At 44.0% G+C, this 26186-nt stretch overlaps 1 long non-coding RNA gene across 1 annotated transcript; it reads right to left on the bottom strand.

Annotated features, from left to right (window-relative positions):
- LOC136831437 (uncharacterized) lies at positions 1-25871 on the bottom strand. Its single transcript, XR_010850875.1, has 2 exons — positions 25547-25871; positions 1-958 (listed from the first exon to the last, which is right to left on the bottom strand). It is a non-coding gene; the product is annotated as an uncharacterized lncRNA (long non-coding RNA).
- Between the last annotated feature and the right edge of the window lie 315 nt (positions 25872-26186).

The raw sequence follows: 26186 nt of genomic DNA, 5'->3' as shown, positions 1-26186 counted from the left end.
TTAACCAGACCACTCAGCTAATGCTTTTGCTTCCAGGGTTAGCCCAAAGAATTTGCTTTATTGATGATCAAGTTGAATATTATTACATTACAGTTCCTTAAAACTTTTATAAATTTGTCAACTGAAAATGTAGATTGACAAAATAGTTTCCGAGTGTGATATTCATTGATTATATTATGGAACTTCACATAAAAAATTTCAACTGTCAGCAGTACTCTACAGTTTGAGTATACAGGGACTGGATTATGTGGGCTATTCATCAATTCTCCAAAAGGTAAGAAGTGAGTAACCAATTCTAAAACGAGTCAGACTGAAAATGTGTGACTGGGATATATGATTGCTACGAAAATAGTTCAAAAATTTTACATAAATATACCTACAATTATTCACACCAGAGCAAGTCATAAAACTCTCTCATCTTCACCTGGAATATTATTCAACTGAAAAATTATTCTCCCAAATAAACAAACTCAAGTCAAGACTTTAGCATGTTCACATGAGGAAGGATATACACGTTTCAGGAAAAAAAAAAAAAAAACAGTGACATTTACAAAGAGAGCTGACTCCAGAACTGAAGCTGGGGGAGTGGGGGGGGATGTCACTCAGTGGTGGCAAGTTCATCTTTCACAGATCATTGATCCAAAGGATACAGCTACATAAGCTATAGGACTTCACTGAAAATACACTAAAATCATCATTTTATCATACAAGAGACAATGATGCTCTAGTATAAAGAATAAAATCCTTGTCTAAACCACAGCAATAGCTTCATTATACTGAGTGCAGTATATATATTTACATAAATGCAAATACTTGCTCAATTAGAGTTCTTAATTGGAACCTCTGTGATACAAACCACTTTATTACAGCAGCATGTTCTCCTTTTGGAGAGTACAGTATTTCTTTCAACATCTTCCTTATGTTCCTTGAATGAAAAGAGTGTCAGACCTTGATCATCCTGCCAAGCAAATAGATGTGATAAAACCAAGTGCATAACAATAAAACCTCAACACTAACATGGATTACAAATAAAAACTTTACATTGACTTCTACAAAGTTACAATCTTCATTAATAAATCTATGACACCAATTACCATAAATAAAATAAGGTTTCATAAATGCATACCATTATTTCATTGAAAGTAAAGGTTTAAAGTACCTAACATTTATGGGAATGGAGTTAAGAATGATGCATCTGATGAACAAATGGCAAGAAAATGTAGAATTAAGTTTACAATTATAGCAGGAAATAGCTCGTAATTATGGGAGGATACTTTACAGTGCAAGCATGCCTATTAGGGTAAAAGTGTGCTGAAAATTATACTAGACCTTATTTATCAATGACCTTCAATGAATCCTTGCAAATGCAGTTTCTTGTTGCATGCTCCTTTTATCCTTTGAAGGAATACTGTCCTAACGACCAGAGTCAGCATCACCCTGGGATCCTTATCTATAGATAAAAGTGTTGGAAGTGATTGTTTCCTTTTATTTAACAATAATCTTGGATTGGCAAGTGCTGTTTACAGAATGCCACAAATGCCCACTGCCCAGAGATCTATTTCTTGACTTAGGGTGAAGAACTTTGAGACAATGTCTTCTGTATAGAGACTTACTCCTTAGGCAGAAGGTTTTTGTCACAAAAGACAAACCTGGCTCTCTTTTGAAGGCATTGGGGCCTGAGGTTATTAACCTCTGCCTTGTCCCAAACAGTCTATGCCAAAAGCAGGAGACTAAAGGGACTGTCTACCCCCACCTGGAAATGAAAACTTCCTGGTCAAGTGTATTGAGCTAGGGAAGGCTGATTCCTGCAACCTACTATGCAACCTGGCATCTGATGCAAGAGGCTGATGGGGCTGGGGCACAAGAACCAGGATGTATAGGTGTCTCTTGTAGCACAGAAGGAAGCCTATAGGTCTGAATCTTTCTTTAAACCTCACCAAAACTGCATTTCAATGGATAATTATGACTCTGAAAATGGAGCTAGAAAATGATCTGAAACCTAGTCCTTCCCTCACTCAAAAGATCAATGAAACTGTTCACACATGCACAGTAAGAAGGAAGGTACCTAAGTCTTTCCAAATAACCAGCACTCATAGGAAGAAGGTAACTGAGCTCTGCCCATGTCTCACAGGGGTGGTCAACAAGGGAAGGCCAAACTTAAGTAAAACAGATAGTCTGGCTGAAGCTGAGCTGAAACAGTCAAGCGTGTAATACCAGGAAAGATCTCTCTACAGAATTCAACAATTACTAAGACGGATGTCTTCCTTCTCCCTGTGAGTGCTTGGAAGTTCCTCTATGTCAGTGCTTAACTGTAAAGAATTGCCCAAGAATGATCTCAGCCATGTAGGACAACAGATCATTCCCAATCCTATACTGAGAAAGGGGAAAACCAAAGCCCACCCTTCACGGAAACCTGTTACCTGAGGAAAAACCAACATACACCATGATCCCAGAGTCCTACAGCATGAGAGAAGAGTGAGGCAATCTGGACATAGAAGTGATCAGCAGTTCTTACAATGGGTAATAGGGAACTCCCATCTGTCAAACATATTAAGAACTGGGGCTGTAACCCTGCCTTTGATTCTTAAGTATCTTTGGCATTAACATGGAAACAAGGGCTGGGTTATTGAAACAGAATCATTAGTAAAGATGGGTCATGTGCATTCCAAGACATTTCACAATCCATTCATGACTGTTGACAACCTATCCATGACTGACTGAGAATCAGTATGGAAAAAAATGTGGTGAGTTTTCATTGTTTAACATTCTTCTTCAAAAGGAGGAAATGAAAACCTGACAAAAGGGGCATCAGCAGTAGAAGGAGCATTCTGGAAGGAAGGAAGGCAAACTAATGTATGGAGGTTACCAGATGCAGAACATCCCCTGCTCTCCAAGAGCCATTAAGTACAAAGTGTCCCTATTCCGAAGGATGAATTAATTCACCCATCAGTCATATAGAAAGGATAGCCAGTGTCAGAAACCTTCCCAACAGATCTAAGAAAGGACTGAAATCTCACTAAAGGTTGGTCACAAACTTTTGCAACTAACCTATAGCTTTTCCCAGAGCTATGATCCAGAAAGGGTCAACAATCCCCAAGGAAAAGACATCCAGCAAACCACCTTTCTTCAGCACCCCAAAGACTCAGAAAGGAAGGGGAGAACAGGACAGATATGGAACCCTGGCACTCATCTGGAATCACTGAACAACCTACACCTAGAGAGTTTATGTATACAAGAATCCATGACATATTGAACTACAAAATTAAAATCAAAACACAAAGCTTAAGAATCAAGAAGAGTTCCATGACCACAGCAGCTGTGGAGAAGTGTGAACCAGATGGCAGTTGAAAAGTGATTGGGTTATCATAAGGAGAATGGGCAGTACCTGCCACCATTAATTACCTTGTTAATAAGCTTTAATGATCAAATTATCCAAATAAAAAATGGGTTGCAAAGTATTTTTAAGTGGACAATAAAAAGTTTACATACAAAAACAGTTATACATAAGAGACTCAGGAAGAGGAGAAGGAAGAGAAGAAAAGTGAGTTCACTACAAATGAAACAAGCCACTTGAAAGTTTCAAGTTTCTAGGAATTATACAAATTTGTGGAAGCAAAACCCAACCTTGATATAGAGAAGCATAAAAAGGAAAAATGTTTAATTTGTATTTTTCATAGCTAACAAACCTGAGGTCTTAACATAAGGATAAATCTTCTGGTACCAGCTGAAAACCAGTTTAAAAACAATAAAAAATCATATATGCAAGGAATCTGTGGCATCTAGCATCTGATACGCAGATGAGGTGGAAGCGGATCAGAGGCCCAGCCGGAACCTCGTGATGCATTCAGGCTTTCCTCCAACCCAGGAAAGACATAAGAGGGGTGGCAAGAGGTGGGCAGTCTATGTTAAGACCTCTGATTTGTTAGCTATGAAAAATACAAATTAATTAAAAATTTGTCATTTGTTCATATGCAGAACAAACCTTTGGTCTTAACATTAGGATAGACTCACATTTGGAGAGAGGTATGAGAATCCTGAACCTGATCACTCTTCCTAGAAATTAGAGTTCTAAGGAGTTGTTAGATATGTGGGTATCTAACACCAAGTCCACTGGGTTAAAATACGTGGGTATCTAACACCAAGTCCACTGGGTTAAAATACAATGCAGCAAAGAGACCTATATATGTTCAAGCAACAAACCATGCCAGCGAGCCACACTTAAGGGGTTTGTTGCCACTTCTCACTCCCCTTGCTGGGGAGAGAAGTACAGGCTACTGAGAAGCAAATTTGTATCTTGTATGGAACATAAAAATGCTGTAACAGTATGGCTGCAACACTCATCTGCATCAAGCCAGTTCCACCATATGATTGTCTTTATTCTTCAAAACTGCCAGTAGGTAGAGAAGAAAAGAAAAAGGGACAGAAAAGAAACCAGTCATCTCACTCATTCTCTCTTCCACACTATCATCTTAGGCAAGATACAAATGGTCTCGCCAGGGGCACTGGATGAGCTACACAAGTTAGTTGTTGAGCAGCCACCACCAGACCGAAGGAAAAAGTGTCCAAGGGCCTGTGGGCAATGTCCTTCAGGTAGAAGGAAGTGAACATGGTCTGACAAAGTCAAGAACCAGCATTCAAAACCCTATGAACAGACAAGTTCTTAAATGCCAGAGAGAAATCTATTGCTCTGATGTCATGTGCCTTAGCATGCACAATATTGGAGACAGAACTTGACGATGACACACAGGCTCGCCTAATTACCTCACGCAGCCAAAACTAAACAGTATTCTTGGCTCGGCCTTTGCTAACAAAAAGTCTAAGGCACCTAGGTCTTAGGTGAAAGTCCTTTTGATGGCAAAGCAGTGCTCTGACAGGGCAAAGCAGTAACTCCTGAGGATTACTTTTAACAAAATCCCTAAGGGAAAGAGTGGCAAACAAGACAAATCTGTCATTGTGAACCAAGGGATTTTGAGTCTTAGCCACGAATTCCGGGACAAATTCGAAAGCCGCAGACCCCCACCCCTGGTGTGTTTAACGTCATACTCTAGACTATGGAGCACACCAACTCTTTGAGGAAGCCAAGGCCAGGAGAAAAACTGTCTTCAAAGTCAGATTCCTGTCTGACAATTGACACAGTGGCTCGAATGGAGCTCGAGTGAGACTACTCAGCACTAGAGTTAGGTCCCATGTAGGAGGCTTGAGTTCCCTAGGAGAACAAGACTGCTCAAAGCTCTTGAACAACAGAGATTTCGCAGGATATGGAGATGTCCACGTCTTTCAGACGGAGAACTAACCCTAAAGCAGCCCTGTAGGCCTTGACAGCAGAGACAGAAAGGCCTTCTTTGTTCAGAGATAAATTAGGAAATCTGCTATCTATTGAACAGAAGTTCCAAGTAGAGAGACACTTGTAAGAGATACTGGATAACCTCCAGCTGTGAAGAGACAGGGACCCTAACAATTGGTGGTGCCTCTCTACGAGGTTGGTAGAGAAGATTGTGCCAAGGGGGAAATCTCTCTCAGAACTGCTGACAGTAGAGACAGAAGATCCAGGAACCACTCTACTTGGGGCCACAAAGGAGCTACTAGAGTCATCCTGAGATTCTTGGAACTAATCACTCTGTTCAGGACATAATGGATCAGGCAGAATGGAGGGAAGGCGTAAACTTCCAGGTTGTCCCAAGGATGCTGAAAGGCATCCTCCGCCACAGCAAATGGGTCCGGGACCACCGAACAATAAACCTCTAGTTTTCTGTTGAACCTTGAAGCGAAGAGGTATAACATGGGTCATCCCCACAGATGAAACAGCGTGTCCGCTTTGTCCTGATGCAGAGACCACTCCGTACCTAGAACTTGTCCCTAACGACTTAGCTTGTCGGCCACTACATTCCTCTTGCCCGGAATGTACCTGGCCATGAGCTCCAACAAGCTGTCGATCACCCACTGGTAAAATTCAACTGTCAGCAAGTGAAGTTGGCGTGACACCAGCCCCCGTTTGTTCACATACGCTACCACCATAGTGTTGTCAGACATCAGAACAACGGAGTGACCTACTTTCCTTTCCTGAAACTCCTGAAGACCCAGGAAGGCAGTTTTCAACTCCAACACATTGATGTGGAGCCGCTTGTCCTGAGCGCCCCACACCCCCAAAGTCAGGAGCTCTTCCAGATGAGCACCCCAACCTTCAGAGGATGCATCCGAGAACAGAAGATCCGGAGGGGGCGAATGAGGAGGAACTCCCACCGTCAAGTTCTAATCGTCCAACCAACACAGGAGGTCGCCTCTCACCTCTGCCAACAGACGGACCTGGAGCTGAGGGGAGTCTCCTGCTGGGGACCAAAACTCCTTTAGTCTCCACTGCAGGGACCGAATATGAAAACACCCATGATGGACCAGCTTCTCCAGAGAAGTCAAGAGGCCCAGAACTACTTGCCACTGGTGAGCTTGTTGCTCCTTCTTTGAAAAGGAGGAGGGAGCCACTGCCCTGAACCTCTCTATCCACTGGTCCTATGGGAAAACTCTGGAGGCTGTGTCTATCACCATTCCCAGGTACAGAATCCTCTGGCTGGGAAGAAGATTGGACTTTTCCAGACTTATTACAATACCTAGGTTGTGACAAAGCTGGAGAAGACGGTCCCTGTCCCGAATCAGCCTTTCCCGGTAACTTGCTAAGACCAACCAATCATCGAGATATCTCAACAGGCAAATCCCCTGAGCATAAGCCTATGTCAATACTAGGGTAAAGACTCTTGTGAACACTTGTGGAGCTGTTGTCAGCCCAAAGCAAAGGACCTTGAACTGGAACACAAGCTCCCAAAGACTGAAGTGGAGGTACTTCCTGGACGAAGGGTGGATAGGGATCTGAAAGTAGGCGTCCTTCAAGTCTACAGTCAACATTAAGTCTAGTCTCTTATGGCTGCTAAGACTGTCCGGGGAAGATCCATTCTGAACTTGTCTTTCTGACGAAAAGGTTTAGAGTTGAGAAATCTATCACTGGTCTCCAATCACCAGAGGCTTTTGGTACCAGGAAAACTCGACTGTAGAACCCCAGAAAACGAAGAACTACCTTTTCCACTGCCCCTTTTGTCCATCTTCCTCGCTTCCTCTTGTAGAGATAAGTGCTTTGGAGAGCTTTGGGTGTATACCAGTTGCAGGAGAGGTCGATCAGAGAGAGGGGGAGGGAAGTCGAAAGGAAGTAGATACCCTACCAGAAGGCCATCTTCTACCCATGGTTCCCCTCCGTGCATCTGCCATGTAGCCCAGTGGCTTGCCAGGCATCTCCCCACTGGTGGCAATGGGTGGGGAATGGTGCCCAATCTATCGACGTCCTCCCCTGTCCTTGCCCCTACCCGCCTCCCTGGTTTCGAAAGACTAGATTGAAAGGAACATTGCTGAGGCTGCTTCCTTGGTGCTGGAGTCGGCTGGGAAACCTTGGAGCAGAAGGGCAAGACTGAGATGAAGACTTAGCCACTGCCTGTTGGACAAGATGATCATTTGTGTTGGCCCAACGTCTGATGATTTAGCTTCCAGTTATTTGTAGGCAGAAGCTGGGATCCTAGAAGATCTCCATTCCACAAGGAAAGCAAAGAGTCCACATCAACGGATTTAGCTACCTTAGAGGGCTGCATCCCTTCTCATCTGTTAGGAACAATCGTTTGCCGATTGTTCCCTTAGTGGGTTGTTGCCTCCTTTTTGTGTTTGTTTTTCTTGCTGGCGAGTTGACATATGGTGGATGGTGTCAGACTTCGCCACTCAGGTTCGTAGCAGCAACGAGTCAGGTTGAGGGTAGCAGCAAGCCAGCTGGAGTAGCAGCAGCAGGTATCCGTACGTGCAAGTCAGGTCCTGGCAGCAGAGCACCGGAGAGTTTCTTGAGGACGAGATGGTTGCCGTGTCGGCTGTCATGGTCGTCGTAATTGGAGGAGGATGTCAGTACGTTTCTTGGAGGACGAGATGGTTGCCGTGTCGGCTCTGTCGTGGTCGTCGGTACTGGAGGAGGACGTCAGCACTGCGCTTGAGGACAAGATTGTTGTCATTTCGACTCTGTCGGAGTTGTCCTGCAGTGTTCCTGTTGAGCAGCTTGGGCCTGTTTCGACGGCTCTATTGAGTTCGTCTGCTGATATTTATTGCTTTGCTGCCTGTTAATATTTATGATTTTGTATGTTTATGATTTGCTGTCTCTGTTAATAAGTTTCACTGTTCAAAATGGGGGTAAATTTTTGTGTATTGTAATGAGGTCCTTAATGGTTGTAATAACATTTGTGTATAACTGTTTGATTTACTGACTCTAATGTAAACTTAACTTAAACTCATTCTTGCTTGGCTGTCTTTAAGGAATATCTGTGTTAAATGTTCACTGCCTTTTTTCACTTTTTTATTTTGACGATTGCTGCTGCTAAGAGTTTAATTCATTTGTAGTAATGTTCATTTCATTGTTTATTCTAAACTGAACCTGACTCACGGTAAATATTTGTAAATAAATTAATTTTAAGGTCACTTTTTGGTATTGTTCAGCTCCTCCCTCCTTTGTTTGTCACCTCTCGTCAGTCATTTCATTCCGAATTGCTTGTTTTCTGTAAAGAACCTGTCGATCTCGAGAGGCGAGATCATAATACATCAGTATGAAGTTAACCCATAAATTAGCATTCAACTGGCCTAGGTATGATATGGCCTTAGCACCAGATTGTAGTAACCTGATGAAAGATGAATTTCAAACAAAACTCTTACAGAATGGGAAGACGACCACAAATCTTGCCACGAGACAGTCTGAAAGGGAGAGGAGGCAGTCGACTCCAATGCAGATGCTTCCAGAAAGGTTAATAAGAACCGTCAGCCCTAACCTAATCTAGTGTTAACCTAGGCTTCAAGCGAATGACATCAGTTGAGCTGTCTACTAAACAGAGGTATGTGACTTGAGTAACACTTCCTATGACAAATCAGAGGAGGGGGAAGAAGCTTAAAAGATCTGTTGGAATGCAGAGAATTATCCCATCCCAAAACCAAAGAAGTTCTTATATCCTCCTTCAGTCCAAATACAGCTTCTATGCCTGTAGAGTCATTGAAGGAGGAGCCTCAGACCTCTCATGAGAGATTGATGAAGTCGATGAATGAGATCAATAACCTCCCTGTAAGAAGCGAACAAGAAACTCTTTGACTCTCCCCGTCCCCTGCTTCATGCACAGCAGGCTGATGCCCTGAGGTATATGGAAGAGAGGGATCCTGATCACTTTATGGACGTAGGATATCCCTTGCCAACGACAAGTCACGTCCACAAATGTAGGAACACGGCCATGCATCAGCCCTTCGACCAGAAGAGTCATGTATGCGGACACACGAAGACGAACGATGTATGAGATCCCTTATAGGAGAGCAAGAAAACGAAGCACAAGACCTAGGCCTAGGTGAGTCACATCCACGGACTCGGGAAGACGAACGACATACATGGGTCCTCCTAGGTGAATGAGACTCTGAATGTTTCAGCCTCTTGGAAACTGAAGAATCACGGTTACTATCAGATCAACGGACGGTCTTAGAAGTGTGTTCGTGGTAAGCTAAATGTCCGTTCCCATCATCACAGACATGGCTAAGAACATGTCCGCACATGACACAATCAGGAGAGGAAACCCTAATCCTCAAAGAACATCTTGTAGGCCTCAGAACAACTGGACTTCTAACAAGGGGTCCACCACTTTCAAATTTTAATCGAAGCCTTATCATATTTCCACCAAACATGCAAGGAATGAGGAAAAGAATGAATGACTGAAGCCGACTTCTGAGTGGTTGCAGAGCAATGAACACCATCCACAGGAACACAGACGCCCTACATCCGCGTACATGAATCAGACACACATGTCCGTGGAAAGAAGCTGATGGAACAGTCCTGGGCTTCTCCAACGGTGAAGCGACAGAGTCTTCAATCCTCCAATGTCTAACTTGAGCACGAGTAGGAGGAGATGAAGACAATGATGAGGATGAAGAAGACAGAAGCCCACACCTTTTCTTGACAGAAGGACCGCCTTACCTCTCTCGAAAGACAGAATCCAATCTGTCCCCCACAGCCTGAACAAATGCCTCCGAAGGATCACCAACTGCAGCAGATGACATCATGGCAGCAGTCGGTTGTGACGTCACGGGAGCAGTCAGAAGAAAAGATGTTATGGATACTGTCATCACAAGGTGAGACAACGCAGGGAGTGAGGTCACGGGAGCAGGAATCCAACCCAGGGCCGATGGAATTGCGGCACATAAAGACGACCCAGGATGATGTATAAGGTGTGAGGTTTCAAGGAAAAGCCAGAGGTGAAAGACTGATTCTTTATTATTCTCGACAGGTGTTTATGAGACAAAAAGCGGACGGAAAGGTAGTGGGCGACCCGAGACCCCCTGCGGCATCCATACAGGATTTGTGCTTTTTAGCAAGCATAAAAATACGTACATTTGTTACATGACATATAAAAGGTAGATATACCTATCAGCAGAAAGGCTGTACAATGATGCATAAGATGAGGTACACTAAGAATCTGAAATAAAGACAGGTAAAAATACATGATGTGATTAATGTACATCTGAAAGGAGAAAGACAAGGAAAGAGAGGCACGATTTGATGCCCTTACAGTAGTTAGTAATGAAGGTGTCCAGCTAGGTGGAATCACATGAGAACCAAAGAAGCAGATGCCAGGAGGAGGGGGAACTTCCATGGGAGCCGACACTGGTAAGCGTGAAGAGACAAAATGCGACAACAGGCCATCCAGAGAGGGTACCCCAGGTAGGCCTAAGGAGGCCCAAATAGACAACATCTTTTGTGCATCAGAATCTGAAACAACGAACAAGATGGCGCTGCCTCCTCTCTCCCTTAAGATGATACATCCCCTCCCAAGAGAGACAGGGAAACATAATACATAAAATCACCTTGACCATCTCCCGATGCTTCCAAAGACGAATCAATGGAAAAAAAGGATGGAGAAAAGGCATCAGTGGATGACGAAGCAGATGGAATAGGCCCGGAAGAAGGGGGAGCAGAAGCATCCACTTGAGGAGGAAGAAATCCTTCCCCAGATGGAAGCTCCGACTCCTTTTTTGTGTTCCCTCTTATTGTAGAATTTCTTCCACTGCATAGCAGCCCAGGAACGACATTCTGGGCACAGACTGGTGATATTAAAAAAATTAGAACGGCACCTACTGCAAGAATGGGGTCTATCTCTGATGAAGCCAGGAACATGGGAACCCTCGAACACCGGGACACATGCGTTGGCGCTCATGGGCCTTCTAAGACTGATGAGTGGAAAGCATGAAAACATCACAAAACACACACACACACACACACAAAAACATAACACAACTAGTAGGAAGGTACTAACTGTTCAAATAGTTCCATTAATCAGATATCAAAAACCAAAAAATACCACCATCTGCTATGACTTTTGTGCTCATCTGAACCAATTTACAATTAATAAATAAACACGCTCAGTGGAATTAAAAAATTACAAACAAAATTTTACTCCATTCAGTATGCATACAGTGCAATTACACTACTTTTAACCACAATCTTGAAATTTCAAAGCATGTGCTCAAAAAATAAAACAATCGCTGAATATTCATCTATGGAACTGGTTTTTATACTGTACTTTGGATTCACAATCATTTGCAACAGTATAATTCTCTATTCTGAATTACAGGTACAGTACATACAGCACATATGCAATTACCCTTTACTGAAGCAAACATCTAAGTTTCTGAGCATGTAATTGCCACATGAAAATAGTGACACTTTCTTCTAAAAAAAAAAGTAATTATCCTAAGCAAAAATTTTATAACATACAGCAGGTACATTATGTAACTGAAAACCTCTTAAGAAGCATATTGTAGTAAGCTGAATCCTGGAACAGAAGACACCAAGAACTTCACTTGCAGTTGGGAACCAGTAAGAACTGAGAATCTGAAATGGTTCATAACGTTCATCACTGATGAAGTCTAGCCTCACCAGTTGATCAAGATGGCTATATCAAGTCCTACTAAATTTCATGACAATTCCTTCAAAAGCAAGTACCTGTGATAACTACCATTTCAACAATCACCAATGAAGATGTTAAACTGCTAAACCAACTTTAATCCTCATCATTCCAATCCATATTAAGTTATCTGAACCTCAAAAAGCAAATACAGTAGGAGCTTGAGGTCACCTCTACATCTGTATAACAGCACTAATTCCAAAACCACTTGTAAAGTCACCAATTCGGCGCCAGGATAGTGTTTCGGCGGCGCCATTAATTAAGTCTCCGCTGAGCTTGTTTTCTTTGGTGACTTCCCGTTTTCTTCAAGCTAAATTAGTCACGCCTAAAACGTGCCAGGTCACGCATTTTTATCATTTTTACTTTGTGGTATTTATACGAATGTCACACATTGTGTATCACATGTTTCTTCATTCACAGGCATCAAGACTGTATCTATTTTGTGTCTCTGTATGTTTCGTATTGTAATTCGTACTTGTTCGCTGTATATTATTATTTATTGTTTCGACCTCAGGTCACAGTCAATTCCATTGTCTCTCACGGTTCGGCGTCAGTCGGCCGCAATATAAGCCGCCTGGATCTGTAATAAACCAGCAGTAACCTTTACCTGCTCGTTTCTTTGACACCTTCACAGTGGTGACCGGAGTATCCCGGAGCCATTAGCGGACTCACACGGCGACTCAGTCTTGGCTCCAGGGTTTCTCCAAAAACGCTCTTAGCGGCCTAAACACGGCGCTGTAACCAGCGTTTGAGCGTGCTGACTCTCGTCGGCGTACCCCATCAGCGCCACTAAGCGGACCCACACGGCGCACGAAAGTGCGTACTGACGCGATCAGTATCCTACTCCAGTAAGGGGGTCAAAGGAGCGAGCATGGACGGATATCCTCCTTCATGCAGTTAAACGCGGACCCGCGGACTCCGAGGTTTACCTACCTCCCATCGCAGCCGCCCGCCCGAATCGAGGCCCTCCCGCAACTCCACACCAGCGCCCGAACACACGACGGCCGGGCAACACTGTCGCGGGCCGCCCTCACCGTAAAGCTGCCGCCGTTTACGCAGGGCAACCCATCGAGATGGCTGCGCAGGGTGGAGAGCCACTTCAGAATCGCGGACCTCACGGACGAAATCCTACAGGCCGACACAGTGCTCAACGCCCTTCCGGAGGACGTGTACAACAAATTCATCTCGCGGGTACCCGAAACACTCACCCTCACATACAGCATTACAAAGAAGTTCCTCCTCGAAGCTTGCTCCCTGCCCATCGCCGGCGGGCCGCCCGTGCTATCGACCTTGCCAATAACCCACGCCACGACCTCGATCCAAGAGGCGCAGGGGCATGGTCGAGATCTCCTGTCAACACCAGTCTCGGACACCAACAAGCGGCAGGAGATAAGCTTCACGGGAAATTTTCCTTCGCCAACTCCTCCCGGAAGTACGCAACCAGATCGCTCACCCCTACACCATGCCTGTCGAGGACCTCATAGAGGCGGCACAACACCTCACAGACTCCGTCAAGGCTTCACAACGGCTAAAACCGGCCACTCAGCCGGTCAGCTCCGCCCAGCCTGAAGAGGACGAAGAGCAGCCCGTCAACGCCATCGCCAACAAACGTCCACCGAACCACAGTAGACGGTGGTCCCGGGCTTCTGTCGCTATCACAAGTGGTTCGGAAAGGACGCCCGAAACTGCCTGCCGCCCTGCTCGTTCAACCGTTCAAAAAACGGGGGTGGCGGCGCCAGCAGGACAGGCCGCCATGGCAGCCGAAGAACCCAGGGCCTCAAAACAGTAGGCTTCTACGTCCGCGACACCGTCTCCGGCAGGATGATGCTGGTCGACACAGGAGCCTTCAAGTCGGTCTTCCCAGCATCCAGAGGACCGCAACCAGACACCAGACCCGGCCGCCTTCCTGACGGCCGCCAACGGAACCCCATCTCTCCTACGGCACCAGGCTCCTGTCGATCTCCATCCTTGGCCAGAATTACTCCTGGGACTTCATCGTCGCGGACGTAGGAACCCCACTCCTGGGGCCGATTTTCTGGCGCACCCGGCCTACTAGTCGGCGTGGGGCGTAAGCGCCTCCCGATCCCGACTCCTGCCGATCTCTCCGTTAACGGCGGGACCCAGACCCACCATCAGCGCCGTCGCCCCCACCAGTACGCACACCTTCTGTCGGAGTTCCCGAGGTGTTTAAGCCCGAGCCGCCAAGTCCCGGGGGGCCCCAGCCAAGCACGGCATATACCACCATATAGTGACTAAAGGGCCCCGACACATGCAAAGTTCCGCAGGCTTCCCCCTCAGCGCCTGCAGGAGGCGAAAAAAGCATTCGCGGAGATGGAACGGATGGGCATCTGCAGGAAAGCCTCCAGTCCATGGGCCTCCCCCCTCCACATGGTGCAGAAACCGGACAGCTCCTGGAGACCCTGCGGCGACTACAGACGGCTCAACATTGCAACGGAGCCCGACCACTACCCTCTGCCCAATATGCAAGACCTCACGGCCTCCTTTCACGGGGCCAAAATATTCACTAAATTGGACCTTCTTAAATCTTATTTTCAGGTACCTGTTGCGCCAGAGGACATACCAAAGACAGCCATCATCACGCCCTTCGGGTCCTATGTGTTCGCCTTCTCCACCTTCGGGCTGAGGAACGCGGGGCCACCTTCCAGCGGCTCATGGACAGCATCCTGGGGACCTAAAATTCTGCGTCTGCTACGTCGACGACATTCTCATATTTTCCAGGTCTCACAGCGAACACCAGAGGCACATCAAAGCAGTCCTCCAGCGCCTCCAAGAAAACGGCCTCGTCGTCCGTTTTGACAAGTGTACATTCGGCGCCCAGAAAGCAGAGTTCCTGGGTCACGAGGTATCTCCGACAGGCGTCCGCCCTCTTACATCGAAGGTGGCAGCCGTAGCAAAGTTCCCGACACCCACCTCCATCAAGGCCGTCCAGGAGTTCCTTGGGATGGTCAACTTCTACAGGCGGTTCATCCCGGGATCGCGCACACCACGGCCCCCCTGACGGAAGTCCTAAGAGGTCAACCGAAGTCCCTGTCTTGGGGACCCAGCCAGCAGCAGGCCTTTTCCCGGACGAAGGCCGCCCTCACCAAGGCAACCGCCTTGGCACACCAGGATCCCAAGGCTCCCCTCCAGCTGACGACGGACGCCAGTAACGTTGCCTGCGGTGCTGTTCTGGAGCAAATTATCAAGCGCCCCCAGCCCATCGCCTTCTTCAGCAAGAAGTTCAATCCCGCAGAGTCCCGCTACAGCACCTTCGACAGGGAACTCTGCGCGATGTACCGCGCAGTTCGGCACTTCAAGTTCCTCCTGGAGGGGACGCCCTTCACAATCTTCACAGACCACCAGCCACTAGTTCACGCTTTCACGAAGCAAGGGGACGCATGGTCTTCCAGGCAGCAGCGCCACCTCTCAGCCATAGCCGAATTTACCTGTTCCGTCAGGTACCTCCCCGGCAAGAAAAATCCCGTAGCAGACGCCCTCTCCAGAGTCGAGTTGAACGCAGTGCAGCTTGGTGTAGACTACCAGGACCTTGCCAGAGAACAGGCGCTGACCCAGAAACCCCAGCATACCGCACCGCCATCACATCCCTCAAGTGGCGGACGTGACCCGCCCCGGAGGTCCCAGCCTGCTCTGTGACATCAGCACAGGCCAGCCCCGCCCCTTTGGTTCCAGCCTCACGCCGCCGCCAGGTATTTGACATCATCCACGGCCTCTCACACCCCTCCGGCAGGACCACGGCCAAACTGCTTTCAAAAAAGTTCGTCTGGCACGGGGTGCAAAAGGACGCCACAGCCTGGGCAAAACAGTGCCTGCAGTGCCAGACCAGTAAAGTGGGTCGTCACACGCAGTCGGGGTAGGCGAGTTCCCACAACCAAAGCGCCGCCGCCACATCCACATCGACGCGATGCCGGGCCCTTCCCCATCAGGCGGATCCAGATACCTCCTCACGGTGGTAGACCGTTTCAACGGTGGCCCGGCCACACCCATGCAAGAAGCCACCGCCAGCGCGTGCGCCGAGGCCCTGCTCTCCAGCTGGGTTAGCCGCCCGGCGCCCGGACCACATCACAACCGACAGGGGCCCCGCCTTCCTCTCCGAGCTGTGGTCTGCCCTGGCTCAACTGCTGGGAACCACGCACCACACCACCACAGCATACAACCCAGCGCCAACGGCTTGGTCGAACGTTTCCACAGGTCCCAAAATCATCCTCATGGCCCGCTGCACCGCCGAGGACTGGAAACATCAGCTGCCGTGGGTCCTCCTCGGGTTGAGGACCGCCCCAGAGCCGACGGCACCCCATCCGCAGCTGAACAAACCTATGGGGAACCTCGTGGTGCCGGAGAGCTCGTGACGGATGATCGCCACTCCCCATCTCTGCAGAGGCTCCGCGACGTGGCGGCAAGTTCGCTGCAGGCGCCATACAGACAGAGCAACCACCTTCGTGCCGCCACAGCTGTCATCCGCCACCCACGTCTTCGTCAGAGTCGACGCCGTCCGTCCACCACTAACTAAGCCCTACAGGGGACCCTTCCGCGTGCTGGAACGGAACAGCAAGGCGTTCGGCTGGCACTTCCAGGCAGGGACGACTGGGTTTCCATAGACCGGTTGAAGCCCGCCTTCCTGTCGGAGAGTCCCGGCAGCGTCGCAGCACCCCTTCCGCCCATACGCACTCCAGCACGCCCTCACCACCTGCAGGCGGCCCCCAGGAAGGACCGCCCAAACAGCAGCCTCACAGGCAGGAGGCCCTCAGTTATCCTCAAGGAGCCGCGGCACCCTTCAGCGTCCCACCAGGTACAGGGATTAATCAGGACGCGTCCCTCGTCTTGGGGGAGTATTTGTAAAGTCACCAATTGGCGCCAGGATAGTGTTTGGCGGCGCCATTAATTAAGTCTCCGCTGAGCTTGTTTTCTTTGGTGACTTCCCATTTTCTTCAAGCTAAATTAGTCACGCTAAAACGTGCCAGGTCACGCATTTTTATCATTTTTACTTTGTGGTATTTATACAAATGTCACACATTGTGTATCACATGTTTCTTCATTCACAGGCATCAAGACTGTATCTATTTTGTGTCTCTGTATGTTTTGTATTGTAATTCGTACTTGTTCGCTGTATATTATTATTTATTGTTTCGACCTCAGGTCACAGTCAATTCCATTGTCTCTCACGGTTCGGCGTCAGTCGGCCGCAATATAAACCGCCTGGATCTGTAATAAACCAGCAGTAACCTTTACCTGCTCGTTTCTTTGACACCTTCACACACTAACCACCTTGGGAATTCTAGTTTTCTTCCGATCTGAAACTGCAGACTGCCAGCAACTCATAACGTTATCATTAGGCTCTTGATGTCATCAACCCAGCCCAACATGAGAATAATCAACAGAACTTCCTCTCATCATAAGTGGTAATATATTTATTTGGGTTTTGGCTTCCATCTGAAATATTTTACAAGTTACTCTATTTCAATGACTGGTTACATTTAACATTAGTATTGAAACAAACAAAAACCGGTAGTTATTTATCAAAGCTGCTGATATCCTATGTTCAAGGAAAAAATACTGGTGCCGGTACTCAACCTTACACTCTGATAGGTAGGGTTGATGTCCAAGAAAATCTATGAGGTTGCCAGCTGGTATCAAAACTAATTATGGCTCCGAAAATTACCACCTACAATAAACTGTCATGTTTACTTCACCAATTATGCTATACATACCTATGATATAAATGCTCTCTACTTTTTCAACTTAAAAAATAGTCATACCTTAATCAAGATTCCGTGGCACATCAATCCAAAGCTTATGCACAAACCATACAACTATTGGTATAAATACCAGTATTAGTTAAGAAGAATTATAGTCAAAGACAGGTAGATTAGGCAAAAATTTATTAGCCTGATGCATTAAAATGACCTTAGAAAAAGGACACATGCTAGCAGTAAACCCAACCAGCCATGCAGGTGGTTAGCTAACAGATGTAATAAAACACCAGCAAGGCTTTCTTTTTAGGTTGCAATAAAGAATCTAACCTCAAGGCTGATGGCCAATACACTAACAGAAGCAAAATCTGTTGAAAGGTCCAAAGATGTTAATGACATTACAAACCATAATAAAATTCCTTATATTTAATCATACATATATGTACACCTGAAAAACAAGCAAATATCTAAAACTCACAGCCTCTACTCTCCCAATCCTGTAACCTTTGTTAGCATCTTCTAATCACCTTTACTTCCCAAGCCTATTTGATACCGAGCTAGGGCTAGTGACCATTAGGAACAAACAGCTAAAATGAACCAACGAAGGAAATGTAGACATAATCTACATCCATTTCAAGATTCAATGATAAACTGTGTGTGTGTGTGGGGGGGGGGGGGGGGAAGAGGAAGAGGCGGTCACAGCTATAGCTATATCAGGTAAAGTAGGATATGGTCTGTCAAAATTCCCAATGACCCCTGCTTTGTGCTTTGCAGGAGTAACACCATCAAACCCCTATCTTTATGCATTAGATATAACTAATCAATAGATTAACTTTTGTTATTTTACATAAGACACATTTTAAAACAAACGTTTACTCATGTTAAATTCTTTCTAGGACAAAAATGGCTGAGGATCTACTAAAACCAGTCGGAAAAACAAAAATGTGTGTTTTGGTTTACTCCAACCAAACTTCTTCAATGTTACCCTACTGTATGAATAAATTATTCATGTCTCGCAATGCATATAAGGGACAGAATAAGGTATCTGTATTACTTATCTGCCAACTTTGCTTTTCACTCTGAACATGTTTAAAACAACAGTATACCTGCTGTCTTTGCTTTGTCAACATCAATTCATCAGACCCAAAAAATATCTAAAACTGGTATTTCACATAAGCACATTTACAAATTAGCATAATTTCATGTAATATGTACATAAGGATGTTTCATTGCATTTCTCCTAAAAAAAACTGAACACTGGTGGTTTGGCGGTTTCAATAGACCCAGTATGCACCTACAATAAAGGTAAATTTTTACTTTACACCACAACCTGCATTCCAGAGTTTTAAATATATTGTCCTATGAATGTAACTTTCATTTTAGTAGCAAATTGGTAAGCTTTAGTGACAGTGGACCTACTTATATCCTTTAATTACCGAGGACTACAGCAGGAAAGCATGACAGGTAGGGAAAAGTACTAAGTGAAATAATGTACAGTAAATCTAACCTAGAGTGCCAGGTCCCTAATTGGCATGGAGGTTTTTGAACCATGGACCCCATCTAACCTCACTTACGGCATTGTAAATGGGGTACCTGGAACCCTTGCTCTCCCCTGGACCTCCACCTAACCTAAACTAGGGTACTGTAAATCAAAACTTCTATGGATGCTTCCTAACCTAAAATAGGATACAAATTCCTTACTAGACCAATAAAGCCCTTCTCTGAGTTCCCACTAACATAGCCTATGTAATCAGGTCCTTACCTAGCGTGAGGTGTTGATTTTTAAATGTTCAATAAACCTTCAACTACCTTACACAGAATCAGAACTACCATAAATCTATTTGCAGAATACATCCTTGTATTTATTTCACCACTGTATTTTCCCTCACCCAACAAACCCAGCTTCTTGAAAGTGGCCATCCACAATAATAGGATATAGGGAGCTCCAATAGCTCTATTTACCAAACTGAACATCTGAAATGTTCAAAACACACTAAAAGAAAATTTTTAAAATGCCAGGTAAACCTCGAGTTTAGCTGAGCAGCATATATCTCAGTAAATATACAAAGTAGCAATATACATACACTTCCTATGTACAGCCTGATACAAAAATAAAAGGGAGGAATCTTACATGTTGCATGTACGGTCCGGCCAACATGTACTGTAAAAAAACCTGAGTAACAAGTGATGAGCGCAGCCTGATTCCCGCCAGTCACCAACCGGGACAGCTTACAGCCTTTTTGGGGACGGCCCCTGGCCAGGTCAGGGAACGTCGCCCTAAGTTAGGTTAGGTAGGTAAGATCTGGTTAGGTCAGGACCTAGCATTATAGGAAAGGTTATGTCTCTTTATGTATGAAGCCCTTTGTTGGCCGGAACCTGTCCCAGTCAACAACTGGCGGGAATCAGGCCGCACAACTACAGTAAAGTTTTACCAACTGCCAATTGTAACCACAAATAAGAACTCAAGCAAGGTCTTAGGCTACTAGCAATGCCTGAATTCCAAAATCCCACACACTAGTGAAACTTGCAAAAAACCAATCACATTTGACTAGGCTACTTACAGAGAAAATAAACAAAATACATTCCAATTAGGATAGCCACCCTTACCCAAAATGCGCTAAGACAAAAAATCCAATCAGGATTGCCATTCCAGGCAAGCAATTTAGAAATTTCAACTGGGTCATAACATTCTTTGGTATCTAACAGTATATTTGCCATAAACTTAAGTACGATTTTCAAAATAAATATAAGGAGACTTGAAAGCAAAGCAACTGATATTGAGAGAGGGTACTAAAGGTACAATGGTAGGCGTAAGCTGAAGGAGATCGCACAAAGATATCTATTAATGTAATTTCTCCATTGGAGAATACAGAAAATGGTGTATACAATGCAGCACTAGGCGAGATAATTTGAGAAATTTACCAAGATAATGGAAAATTTACCGTCATCTATGTTTTTATGTTCCCCGAGGGGTTAGTACAGTACTAACATGGCGGAAGCTCCACTTTGCACCATGTTTAGTACCAGCCCCTCACCAATAAAAGCAAAAATATAAATGAAACACGGTTTATTTCCCATTATCTCAGTAAACTTCTCAAATGATCTCACCTGCACAGCACTTTAGGCATAGGCTATACACTATTTTCTACATTCAATAATCATGAAATAACATCAATAGACAATATCTCTCTGCAGCCCTCTCCTTTACATTTACCAGTAAAATAATTACCATTATTGTTACAGTAAGGCTAAGATCCTACACCTTTGCTAATCTTCATGTTAAAAAATTCTATGAGAGTGAAAGGGTCTTTCACTAAATTTTACCCAAAACACAAAAACTGTGAAACTAAAATATCAAAATTCAACTGGAAGTTCACTAGGCTAGGCCTATTGACAGTTCAGTCTTTTAAATTAAGCCAAACAGTCTAGGTTATTAAGTTTTCATAGGGTTAAACTTATTAATATCAACTAATTTGCCCACGCTCAAATCACTGTAGGCTACTCTTTGTCACATTATAGCCATCAAACTACATGTATGATACCCTATTTTGCCAACTTTTGCTTTGGTAAGCATGTTGCTACTATGGACCAGTGCTCCTTCATTCTCCCTAACCCTACCCAATTAATAACAATAGGCTACTAGCTTAACATCCTCCATATCTGAAGTAAAATTATGTATCCTCTGCCTGCTACTACTACTTTTTTAGACAAAATTTAATAAAAAATACTAGCCTAACATCCTCCAAGTAAAATTATGTATCTTCTGCCTGTAACAGCTACAGTTTTAAGCGAAAATTGTTAAACTGCCTGTTGAAATTACAGGCCCATACTGTATAGAACTAAAGGAAACAATTTTCGACGTTAATTCCTGTAAAACTATACAACATCTAAAAAAAAAAGTTAAGTATATCTTAGTTTAACCAGACCACTGAGCTGATTAACAGCTCTCCTAGGGCTGGCCCGAAGGATCAGATTTATTTTACGTGGCTAAAAACCAACTGGTTACCTAGCAACGGGACCTACAGCTTATTGTGGGATCCAAACCACATTATGACAAGAATTGAATTTCTATCACCAGAAATAAATTTCTCTAATTCTTCATTAGCCAGGTAGGAGTGTTGAACGCTGGGCCAACAGCGTGCCAGGCGACAGCTCTAACCACCCCTCCAACGAAGAACTATAGAACACCTAAGCACAGACTACTACCTTGGAAATTTATTTTTCCTATACTTTTAGTATTGCTGATGAAGGTGGTGGTATTGTTGGTAGATCTAAGTAGTAGCTCCACGGCGGCAATTTCCTTCTAACTTGACCTTTTACCACAGTTTTTTGGTTGCTAATTATGGATTTACCTTTAATTTTTGTCCCACGAGTGTAATTTACCTGTAATTAACCCCTGAAGTCCATCCAACAACAGGTTTCCATACACAGTCTTCACAAGACAGAGCACGGGTATGTCTGTTTGGAACGGTTCATATCTCGTCCAGCAAGTACAATAACTTGTTAACGTATGGGCACCCCCCAAGCCAGTACTAAACACGGCAAAGGGACATTCCATCCCCACAATGCCAGTACTAAACACGGCGAAATGCATTTAACTCCCTCCTGTTGGCGAATGGCTCCCTCTCGTTTTTCCCCTCCAGAGGGAGCCTCCCCAACATAAACATGTCCGTTCCATTTCTGTGTGGAGTCTCCCCGACCTAAAACCCCAAATTCCCATAGTCCCCCTTTATTGTTGAGTAGAGTTAGGGGGCAAATAACAGTTGGCCGACAACAAATAAACTTACCGCCAGTATCAGAAGTCCTGAAAGTAAAGAAAAACCCAGTTTCCAAGGTAAAAACAGGTGCGGAGCTAGTACTTAGAATTACCATGTTGTTTATTGACCTCAGATGTACCCAATATGTTGAGGACCCTTTGGGAATGTGGGGTTTTGAGTGGGAGAAATCGTTGGGAGAAAGACTGGACTGTTATGTTATGGAATGGTTCCGCACATGCACAAGCCATTAAAGACTGCCTAAGGCAACCTATTATATAAGGAACTGTACTACCCTAATGTACCCTAACCTAACCTAACCTAGTAGGCCACGTTATCCCCCAGAACCCTTGGTGAAGGTAACCACTTTCTGCCAAAAACTAAGGTATACTTAACTTTTGTCAAAAATTCCCGGTAATTCTAAGCCGGCTGTCCGCAGTGAGCTAGACTGTGGCAATTGGCGTTTTTCTATGTTATTTTACTTGCTTTACAAGAATTTAAAGTAATATTTTGTCAGCCGGCTGTAACTAAACTAATTGACCTTTGAAGACTACACGACTTGAATTACCGGTATTATTTTATAATCGTTCCAACTCATTCTATAATAATTATAGTATCATAGATGCATTTTGCATAAAATATAAACTTTGTCTCTGAACACTTTTTGGGGAAATTCACCATATCCGAGATATGAATGTTTATAGAATCTCTATCCTCGAAAAATTTCTAAGTGTTTTGTTTACTTTAACACAGACACAGTTTGTGCTCTGATGCGAATTTGTTTTTGTTTAGAACTGCATTGTGGTTCTGATGCGAATTTTTTCCCTCTTAAAATTGCATTGTGGGTAGTTAAGTGTTATGTCTAGGAGTCACGTGACCTGGTGAAAATCTAACAGGTGTCAGACATTTTCCCTTGTCATTTGGTTGAAGTTCGTCTTAGAGTGAAGCTATGTCCAGTCTATGTTCGTCTTGCAATTTCGATTATTTTCGCTTAATTCACGAGTTTTATTTGCACTGATTTTTTAAGAGAACATGGAGTGTTACCTGCATCAGTACAGTGTCTGAAGTGTAATAAGCCGTGTAAATTTAGAAAGGACAAAAATGTTTGGCGCTGTACCGGTTATGTTTCAGACAAAAGACATAAAAAGAGAAAATATTGTAATTTTACCGTAAGTGACCGGAAATGCACATTTTTAGATAAAGTTAAATTGCCGGTATGGAAACTGCTGATTTTTCTTTGCCAGTTTTTGGGTGAATTTGTTAAGTATTTGAATATTTCATCAAAGACCAGTATTGATTGGAGAAGTTTCTGTAGTGAGGTGACTCAGTTTTGGTACAATAATCAGGAGCCCATCAGTGGTGTTGATGTTGAAGTGGAAATTGATGAAACTCTAATTACTCATAGTAAATACCATAAAGGTCGCCCTCTTACCCAGTGTTGGTTGTTTGGTGGTATAGAGAGAACATCAAAAAAATCCTTTGTTGAGGCATTAATTGATCCTGGTGCTGACAATCGCAAAGGAGATACTTTAATTCCTTTAATTAATCGTTATATTAAACCAGGCTCTATTATTTATAGTGATTCATGGCGTGGTTATAGTAAAATCAGTGAGAGTGGATACACTCATTTTCAAGTTAACCACACAGAAAATTTTGTTGATCCCAATAATCCTAACATTCACAAACAAAATATTGAATGTTTGTGGCGAGATATTAAGGAGTGGATTAGAAGGCCTGGTATTAAAAAAGGGTATTTGAAACAATATCTTGCTAGGTATTTATTCATTAAGCACTACCAAGATTCAGTTTTACACCTAATTTTACTTGAAGCTGCTAAATTGTATCCACCTTTAAGTGACACTCAGCCACCATCACCACCTAGGGAATCATTTTCTGATGACGACGACACTGTAGATGAGCCACAACCATCGTGTTCTGCATATAACCCATCAAAACGTTTGTGTCCATCCAATTAAAGTAAATTTATAATTGTTTTTAAAATAGTATTGTAACATGATTTACCTTCTGTAACCCGTGGCTAGCGCGCACAGTGCAACATTACCTCTTGCCAGTATATACGAGCCTGCCAAGAATCATTATAAATGCAGATAAGGCGCAAAGTGCCGTTCCACCACCCCCTTGTGGTTAAGGGATGTTAGGCTACATTACACTAGCCTACGTTGCCTGACTATGGCTTGCTAGGTACGCTATGATTTACCTCATTTTATTCATTAATTCAATTGCTGTTTTGTGTCGATGGTGATTTACCCCACCCAAACCCCCCCTCCCCCATTCCCAAAGGGTCCCCAACCTTGTTTGATGTAGTAGGGATGTATAGGCTAGTAACTCAAAAACAACTCATTTCCCCGATGTATTACTATCATAACCATTCAGAACACATAAAAACACACATGAAAATACATAATTACTTTAGAAAAATGGAGTTGGAACTGTTGTAAAAATTTACCAAATTACCTAACGCTGGATAGGTTTAATGTGCATTCATGGTAAGCGCCCTACCCGCCCTCAATAGCTAATATGGCAAAATTATAACCAGTAAACACCTCTAGGGCACGTTAGGTTGGTATTTTTAGGGGTGTTTACTGGTTACAATTTTGCCGTATTAGCTATGGGGGGGGGGTTTGCCACGGAATGCTGGCTTAGACCTACCCTGCGTTAGGTAATTCAAGTCGTGTAGTCTTCAAAGGCCAATTACAGTTTAGTTACAGCCGGCAGACAAAATATTACTTTAAATTCTTGTAAAGCAAGTAAAACATAGGAAAACGTCAATTGCCATAGTCTAGCTCACCGCGGACAACCAGCTTAGAATTACCAAATTCCCCAGTAACACTGGCATACCATTTCAGGATGGCTAGCATACAATAAAATATAGAAAATGTCAATTTCCAAGGTAATACCCCATGCAGAGCTGTTCTATAGTTCTACCTTGATTTAACCTACCAAAGGCTTGTAAAGTTTAAGTGGGTTGTTGAAACCAATTAGGCTTTATCCCAAAATAACCTTTAAGAGCATGAAATTCTTCTGGCTGTTGCAGCAATAAGAAAAATGAACTTAGGCCTACCTGATTGTCAATCACATGGCCACCTAAATGAACATGTCAAATTTTATTATTTACACAATATCGAACGAATTACCATCTGACAAACAAAACTTGGAGAATACAGATACTTGATCATTTTAAGGATGACCGTCATCGGAGACCAAGTCACCAAACCCAATTGCGAAAAATTAGATAAGGCAAATTCAAGGACTACAAATGTAGGACAAAAATGTCCCAACACCGCCTAGCGAGCAAACCGTGAATCCAAGGACGGGTTAGGTAACGATTTATTCATCATTGTCATATAAAATTTAATAATGTTGTCACGACGAAAATAGACAGTATGTAGCATTTTAGACTACGTGAGAACAAAGGCGGCGTATAGTTTCTTCTTTGTACCCCGTTAACTGATATTCGGACGAAAAGTTGTTCCTATTACTGAGATGGTACGAAAAACTAAAATTAATAAATGACAGTATTTATTTGGTTATTTGAAATTTCCTTCCAAAACAAGCAAATGTTATTTAACCAGGCTTACGTATAGTGAGAATGCAGCATTTTATGAATGAAATTTCAGCAAATAAAACTAAATGGAGATAAAACTGAACTCATGTTGGTGGGAAAATAAAAATAACTTAGGAAGCCTTAGTGTCATTCGGCT

Source organism: Macrobrachium rosenbergii, chromosome 48 (genome assembly GCF_040412425.1).
Source record: "Macrobrachium rosenbergii isolate ZJJX-2024 chromosome 48, ASM4041242v1, whole genome shotgun sequence".
Lineage (NCBI taxonomy): Eukaryota > Metazoa > Arthropoda > Malacostraca > Decapoda > Palaemonidae > Macrobrachium > Macrobrachium rosenbergii.
Note: the sequence above shows the minus strand (reverse complement) of the source record. Positions and strands in the feature narration are given on the sequence as shown.